This window comes from Pteropus vampyrus, unplaced genomic scaffold, assembly GCF_000151845.1.
Source record: "Pteropus vampyrus isolate Shadow unplaced genomic scaffold, Pvam_2.0 Scaffold54, whole genome shotgun sequence".
In the NCBI taxonomy this organism is placed as follows: Eukaryota; Metazoa; Chordata; class Mammalia; order Chiroptera; family Pteropodidae; genus Pteropus; species Pteropus vampyrus.
In genome coordinates, this window is record NW_011888835.1 from 6,979,767 (window position 1) to 6,988,759 (window position 8,993).

General features: G+C 39.6%; 1 protein-coding gene across 4 annotated transcripts in view; it reads right to left on the reverse strand.

The window, feature by feature from the left end:
* Window positions 1–8,993, reverse strand: part of SAMD12 (sterile alpha motif domain containing 12) — a 369,255-nt gene that overhangs the window by 90,760 nt on the left and 269,502 nt on the right. The window lies entirely within an intron of this gene.

The window sequence follows — 8,993 nt, forward strand, 5'->3', positions numbered from 1 at the left end:
TTTTTTTTTTTTTTTTTAATACTGGTGAAAATCAGAGCCATGCATGTGCTGTTAGCAGCCAGATGGAGATGTGAAATGTAAAATACCCCTAATGTGCAGCCAGATCACAGGTCTGAGTTGGTGATATTTTCTACTCATGGGGCTCAAAGCTCATTCCTTTAATCAATTCCAACTCCCTTCACAGCCACTATACTGGCACTCAGGTTCTCAATGACGGATAAGATGTGGAAGGGAGAGGAGAAGAAGCATGGGATGCCAGCGGGAGGAAGAATGTACCCCTCACTAGGTCTTCAGACACACACCAGCTCTGTCGAACCATTCCCATTCTCAATTTCTTAGGCACTGAAGGCATGTCTCAGAGCTGATAATAACCCCACACCAAGGTAAGATTCATTATGACCTATTCAGTTGAAAAGAACTGGCTCCAAATTTGGGGTAACCTTACTTCCCAATCTGAGGGCAGCCTGCTTTCATGCCAGACACATCTGCTGGTCTCAGGTTAGGTGGGGGAAATGCTTGCTCAGCAATGAGGCGTGAGCTGACATTCGGGGACGTAAGCAGAGCCTGCCGTGCACTGCTGGAGAGAAAGCTCTTCCTTCCAGACTGACAGCCAGGAATGCCATTTTCTTGTTCGATGAGTACAAATCTTTTCATTTCTACTCAAAGGCTCTGGAGCCTGGCTATATGTCTTGACTCTCCCCTGAGCTGAGCAGGCTGAAAAGACTGACACAGGTGTAGCAAACGTGATCAACCTAGGTGCGTGCCACTGTTGGCAAATGGAACATCAAGTTAATTGTTTCACTAGCGGAAGAAGAACTCCAGAGGCTTCATTCACGAGTAGTGCTAGGCGTGCTTCAGGCACCCTGAAGCTTGGCCGAAATTACCAGTAGTTACATGTCAGGAGGGCCTATTTCTGAAAGATTTTTTTCCTAATGTGACATTAATAATTTATGAATAGACCAGGATACAAAACCTATTTCTAAGAAGGACCGAGGGGTGGAATAAACAGGAACTGAACTTCTTAATAAAAGCAGAATGAAAAAAAAAAAACCAACAATAAAAAAGAAAACTCTTATGGATAATATGTGGAGTGTAAATATTACCTCGTATCTGCCATCAATAATCAGGAAAAAAAGAATCATGTAAGGTCATGCAACAAAAGGTGATGCTTTCTCTTCTGATCTGCTCGCTGAGCTTTGGGTTGGTTCGGAGTACATTAATCTAATTAAAGGGAGTTTTTGCAATTGTTTAGGCTCATCTCGTTAGGAAGACTGGGACGCACTCTATTCCGTCTTGTATATTGGCAACAGAATTATCAGCAAAGTCTGGAGTGCAGGAACTTTATTATACAATTATGTGAGAGAGAAAGAGGGAGAACCCAGCTTTGGTTTGCAGTTTTGGCAGTTAGAAAAAAAACTTGATATGTTTTTTGTTTTGTTTTGTTTTACTTGAAAATTGGGTAAAAAGGGCATACGAGGAATCTAGACACGGAAGAAATGGAGTTTGTCTAGGTCAGTTTCTGACATATGGTTGTACTTAGATTTCTCCATCAATTAGATACAGCATAACATGAACTAAAAAGAGAATTGGATTTCTCGAATTAACCGAATTACAAGGTCAGAGCTCTAAATTATTGCTTTGTTGTTTGAGCAGCACATTATTGGTAAAAGGATATTTTCATTTTTATACATTCACTTAATCTCTGCATTTATACACTCTTCTAATAGCTATCAGAAAAATGCTGTGATGCAAATATATGTTGCAATTCAATATATATAGATTACATTTCTTATCATTCTAATTCTTAGAGATGTTTTGAAGCTCTGAAATCACCAATACTCCACTTATTGGAAAACAAACCATGTCCAACCTGCACAATTAAACCTCAAATATTAATGGATAAAAAAGATGCATAATTCCACATATGAAAATATCAGATGCTAGAAACTCAATTTAGTATTGTAAATCCACAGCAATTTTTATTAAATAAAAACCTAAGTAAGAAAATATACGTAAAATGCTAGCATACAAATGACTGCTTAAGAATTTAAGTAACGGTCATTTACTGAGCTGTCAATTATTGAGCATTTATCAATCAGTTCTTACCAATATGGACACAAAAAAGGGATCCACTGTGAACTATAAGACCAAGTTCTTGTTCTTAATGAACTTAAACTATAGGTGAAAAAAAGGAAAGAAAGAGGAAAATAAAATGACTAAAACTGAACATTTCCTATGGGTCAGACATTAAGTAAAGGGCTACACATATATGTTTTATATTCACAATAAATCTATCAGGTAGGTGTCACCAGGTCCACACTGTTGGTAAGAGACAGTGTACCTCTCACTCATCACATAGAAACTGCTACAAAGACATCACTAGCTTCATCTCTTGATGCTCTCCACTCTTCTCTGTGCTTCACGATATTCATTCTTCCTCCATTTCTCCTATGCACAATGCTCTTATTTTTTGTCTTTAAACTTGTGTTCAATATGTTCCCAAGCCGGCAAGTGATCAAATTTAGCAAGATCAGTAGGGGCAGGAAGGGGGCATGCACATCTAGGCAGAGTCCAAAGAAAGAGCATGGGTCGGATTCAGCAAAAGTACTACCAGCAATAGGGTTAAAAAACAGGGACCTTCTGGGAGGCTCTCGTCACTTATGACTGTGATGAAAGATGTGGGTCACTCTGAGCCCACTGACCTTACTCTGAATACGCCTAAGGGGAAATTCTTCCCCAATCAAGTTAGTGTTAGAAATTCTGGGATGACCTCATAGGCAGAACAAGGTAGGGGAGGAACAGAGGCAGGCGAGGCAGAGCTGTCCTGTAACGGACTTCGAGTAAGAGGAAAAGGGCCTTGGTCTCATCCAGCATCAAACAAAGGATGTACAGGTAGAACCATCTAGAGAATACAAGAATGTAGGAATCCAAGGAGCAGGCAGTTGGAAAAGTTCAGATGAAAGCTCACCCAAAATGTACTAAGGTGAATTTAGGACAAGTTCCGAAGAATTGGCAAAAATCTCTTTGTAGCCTATAGACATGTGGCTCTAGGATAAGTATGTATAAATTAACTTAAACACTGTAAGTCTTCAACTAATGGCATCAATAGGTTCTTGGAACTGTGGTGAAATGATGTATAACAAAATCAGTTTTACCATAGGGTATAGGCTAGTTGACATAAACAAAGTTAAGTTCCTACAGCATCTTGTCAACACTGAAACCAAATGACATTGACTCAAAGGATGTTATTCAAGGACCTGCTATATACATATTGGATGGGGACAGTGGATGGTAGATTGATTTACTCTCCACTCATAATAAAAGTTTCTTTAGAGCCTGGCATGGTCCTTCTCACGGTCACGTGAAAATCATGTGTATTACAGTAGGTTAGGCAATGCTACCCTAACCTCAGTGACTCGATACAGCAAAGGCTCTTTCCTGTTTCACATGACAGGTTTATGTAAGGGAGCTTTCCTCCATGCACAAACTCACAGATCTAGGTGCCTTCCATCTTGGCGGGCTGCCATCTTTCACATGTAGCCTCCACAATTCCCCAGGAAAGGGCAGGATGTTTGGACCATGCAGGGAATTTTGTGGCCACATTTGGAAGTGGTATACACATGCCACTGGCCCAGAACCAGGTGTCTGGCCAAACTTAATTTTGAGCACTGCTGGGAAACGCAGAGTTTCTGTGTGCTCAGGCAGAGAAACAGGATAGCAGTGGTTCTCAACGCATAGTCCCAGATCAACAGAATCAGAATCAACTGGGATCTTGTTAGAAAAAAAAATTCGTAGGCTCCACCACAGACCGATTGAATCAGGAGCTCGGAAATCAGCGTTTCAATGTGCCCCTCAGGGGACTCTGGTGCATATTAAATATGGAGAATCTGGGGTTGGGGATTACTAGCTAGTCTCACGTTTTTTGTTAATTTTAAAGTATTACAGATAGATACTACATGTTTGGAAAATAGTATCTGCTTCCGAGCATTTATATACTTAATCTACTAAGAATTAAACCTAGTTTCTGCAATGTGCAAATTTAAACATATCTTACCAATTTTGAACTTAATACAGTACATAAAGATGTATATAGGAACTACATGCATTTTTGAGTATTGATTTATGGAGTCAAATAATTTTATGTACTTGTGTTTACTTAAAGGTTGAAAGGTTCAGAAATGTCTAACAATGGCTGAACCATTTGCAGAAACTCAAAACAAACAAGCCAGAGTAGAAATGCTAATGACAAATTAGAAGCAGGATCAGAAAGACTGACATGGGAATAAAACTCTGGGACAAAAATGACTGAAAACCCTTAACCAGAGAGAAAATCTTTGGAAATGTGAAGAGTGGCATGTGGTGGGGCCACTGGATGTGAATGAGCGACTGTGATTGGCGTGGAGGATCTCTCTCACGTAGAATGTGCTGCAACCGTGAACACGGCCAAGAGTAAAAACGTGAAATAAAAATATGAAAAACTGTGATGGAAACACAGTTTTCGCTTTATGCTAAAGCCATAAACATTATGGAAGGTTCCCTTGACCGGCTGACTGAAATACCTTCTATATTATTAAAATGCTCACGCAGGGCATGTTATTGAATGCTAAAAGCTCAGATATAAAGGCAGCTCTGCCATCATCTGCCCCCAAAAGACACCAGCATGAATCACTGACCAGTAAGTATTTAATAACAGAAACCTACAGATGCTTCAAAAGCTAGAAAACTGGACTCAGAAAGTGCTGTATCTTAAAATAAAGAGATTATTCATTTGTTTAGAATAAACATATACATAAACGAATGGCATTAATATGATTAAAACTTTCAAGACCTGCTAGAATGGTACATGTCATGATGAATATATTTTTATTTTCAAAATATGTACTAAGGTGAATTTATTTTTAAATCAGTTTATCAATTATAAAAGTAATACAGTCTTATGGGCAAAAATAGTCCATACAGATGGTTACAGAATGAAAAGCAGACATCCTCTTCTTTCATGTTTCTGTACTTCCCCAGACACATCCACTGCCACTAGTTCCTTATGTTATTCTTAGAGAAATTTTCTACAGGTAGAGAATCCTCGACCTGTGTCTTAGGATGATCTCATTTAAAACAGGTATCTTAATAAGCTGTCACAAAGAAGGCAAAGACAATATACTTAGAAAATGACAGTAGAAACTGAGAAAATTAAAAAGCTCAAGCTAAGGTCATGAATTTAAAAAATAGATAAATATACCAGCTGGAATATGGTAAAGCTCTTCACAATATTTTCTAGTACCACACGGCTGAGCCTTTTTGCTGGGGTAGGTTAACAGGGCAAAGGACCAGAGGGAGAAAAATTAAATGTGTATTATTCATGAGAGCCAGAAGAGAAGAATTTGGATGCCTTCCAGGGAAGAGCAGGGAACAGGTTCACTCTTCCTGAATTTCTCAGGTCACATCTCAAATGTGAATGCCGGCATCTTGACTCTGCGGCCACATTTATCTTGTCCTCTGCGCGTTAATTTATTTATGATATATTTATTGAGTATCTACTATGTGACGTTAGCTCTGATCTCAAAGAGCTTACGAGGGAGCTGGGGAAAACAGGAGGAATGTGCGTGAAACATGTGGAGAATAGTAAGAGATGGTATATAAAAAGAGATAAACTGAATCTAATTAAGTGCCAGCCTGCATGGTACCGTGAATAACACTTAATTAAATTCAGGCCATACTCCATGTTCTGGTTCTAAGAAAAAGAGTCTCCTACAGTTCCTACAATTCCTTCTTTCCACTGTAACTAATTCCTGGAGTTCGGTCCAGTAATGTCATTTAGTAATGATTGTATTTCCATTCTCAAAAGGGAAATCTATTGTTCTTGAAATGTGCATATGAGTGTGTGCTTAAAACACCTAATAAATTTTTTGTGGGGAGGGAGGGTAGACTTGATTGAATTTAGTGACTGATTCTTTAAATTTGGTACCTCTGGCAAAAGATGTCACAGGATCATAAAATCAACAAAGACTGAGAAATCAGCAAGGCCAATCCCTCGCCTCCAGGTGGGAGAAAACTTCTGACTGATTACTTAGCCAAAAAGTTATGGTGACATTCTCGTATATTTTCTCTTCCTGCATATATTGAATCAAAGTACAAACAGGCATCTGGTATTAGAGCACTATAAAGCCATATGTGATGCTTGCTAATACAAAATGCCTGGAAGGAAACTAAGTTAATATATATGGCTTTAAATTTACAAATGAAGACTCATCCATCATCAAGGAATTGGAATATTCACTGCCATGACATGAAAAAGAATTTAGCAGAGATATCTGTTTTCATTTGTGCATCATCCGCTTCAACAAGAGCTACTAAGAGAAAGACGTGTGCATTTCCTGGGCTTGATCTGGGGTATGTGACATATTTTACAGAGGGATTAAAGGGCCGAGGTCTCTTATACAGGGCTATGTTATGTCGATTCCATGTCAGAGACAACTTATGTGGTGGAGTCTTCAAAGGAATAATACTTATGCATTATGCCAAAGCCATAAACATTACTGGAGGTTCTTTAAAAACTTATATGCAAGAGAGAAAATAGAAAACAGCTCTGGAATGGAATCCTGCAGCTATATCCTGAAGACTGTATGTTTCCTTTTCCCGAAAAAAGAATATTCAGCTCATATACCATCGTCTCACATACCTGATTAGAGGAGACATTAATCAGAGAGGTTTTTGTTTGTTTGTTTTTAAGAATTCTATGATTAACAAAAGTCAAAGAGGAAACAGAATGTCTTCGATGTGGGCAATATCCTCTTAGGATCTCAAAACGAAAGTTTCTTTCCCTTCTAATGTTGACCTTTTCTATTTGGCAGATGTTGATCTTTTTTTTCCTGCCTGTGTTTCTAATGGAGCTTGAAATTAACATGGCTTTCTGTTTACCTTCTAATTTGTGTGCCGCCATCATCAATGTTGTCAGCAGAGTTCTGGGAATAGGGTTTGTTTACTGCTTCTGTTGCACCAGCAAATGGAGAGATGTAAAAAAGACTGTTCTGCTCATCCCATTCCAGTTAAGATTCCCCTTCCATTCGCAGAAATGGCCTCCACTAAGGAGCAGATAACCTTCTTGGGTGCAAAAGCCCACAACCATCCTCAAGTGCTTGTCCTTGATGACATTTCTGGGCTGATCTTCACATAGCTCAGTGTATCCTCACTCCTACTCCTTGCTAACAGAGGACCAGAAACTCATACTTTCCCCAGTTATGTCCATTCTGCAAAGGATTCCCTGGAGGCTCTCTGAGTCTTCACCTTGTGAAATTACCTGTTTACAAGTTCTCAGAGGCTCCCTTTATACATAGAGATGACACCCAATTCTACCCGTATGGCTCTGATTCTGCCTTTGCCTTTTCATTCTGAGTTACGCCTGTGCTCCAGGACCATGTCCAATTCGGTGTGGAAAAGGGGGAAGTAAGATTTTTCCTCCTAGAAAGTGTTATCGAAACTTCATGACACTCTTGGGAAGAGTTCTGGTTCTTAAGTTTGGTTTTTGAGTCTTCACGGTCTTTGATCCCACTGTCACATCTATTACTGAGCTTCTACTGCTTCATTCCCAACAGTCACCTTTTCCATATAGGGCTCTATAATCAGTAAATACATTTGAAAAGCAAAAGAATCCTCTTTATTTTTATGCTTTCCCTTTAAAAAATTTTATGTAAAAAATACAGTTTTAACTACTTTTAAATGTAAAATTCAGTGGCACTAAGCTCACTGACAATGTTGTGCGACCATTCACCACCACCCATTCCCAGAACTTAACCATCATCCCAAAGAGAAACTCTGGAGCAGTAAACAATAACTCTCCATTGTCCCCAAAGGCCCAGCCCTAGGTAACATCTATTCTACTTTCTGTCTCTATGAAACTGCCTCTTCTAGGTACTTCATATAAGTGGAATCATACAATATTTGTTCTTTTGTGTCTGGCTTATTTCACTTGGCATAATGTTTTCAAGGTTCATCCATGTTGTAGCATGTGTCAAAATGTCATTCCTCTTTATGGCTGGATAACATATCAATATCACACTTTTGTTCACTCATCCATCTGCTAGTGCACATCTAGGATGTTTCCACATTTTGGCTGCTGTGAACAATGCTGCTGTGAATGCTAATGTACACGAATCTAGCTGAGTCCCAGCTTTCAAAAGAAGGATCTTTTCATTTTGCAAATTTCTCAGCTTCTTCCAGAAATAGTGTCCAGCAAAGTTTCAGTCATTAGTAATTTATTCTCGTCCACAACTTGGGTTGGGGTGCTGCTCCAGTCACCTGTTTGGTTTCGTATCTCTGCTTTATTCTTTTTTGCCTGCTCTGTTTGCATACAACTACATTTCCCAAACCCCTTTGCCCTCTGGCTTACAAGTAGTTTTAGTCACCTTAGTGAGGCACTGGAAGGAGACTGAGGTGCAGGATAAGGGAAAAGCCAGCGTGTTTCTTCTTCTTCTATTGCTTTGCTTCTGGTGGCATATTGAACGGTGGTTGCATCGCCACCAGGATAGCCGACTGGGTTTCCAAGTTCTGCCAGGCAACCTTGACCTCTAAACTCTAGCTTCTGCTCTGTCCTCCAACCCCAGGAAAGGGAGAAGCTTCCTACTGCTGCTACTCTCTGGGTTATGGCATTTTTACACTTTAAACGTTCAGCTCTTCTATCACCTGTGCTGCAAATTCCTATCATTAAGTTCTCTCTTCTAAACATACCTGGAGTGGTTTCTGGGTTCCTAACTAGAATCTGACTGATAACTACGCCTTTGGAAGAAGGCGGCACAAGTTTCTCAGGATGCAGAAAACTGTGGCAACGACTTCTAGCTCTTCTATTAAAGTATATTTCAGTGCGATTCCATTTCCAGTCCTCTCTGGCAGTTTGGTGTGACCATGTGAACAAGTTCTGGCCAAAGTAATGCAATCAGATGCGTAGGGTGACAGATTCTAAGCCTTCTCTCAAAGTCAGCTGCTCCATACTCTCTGCACTG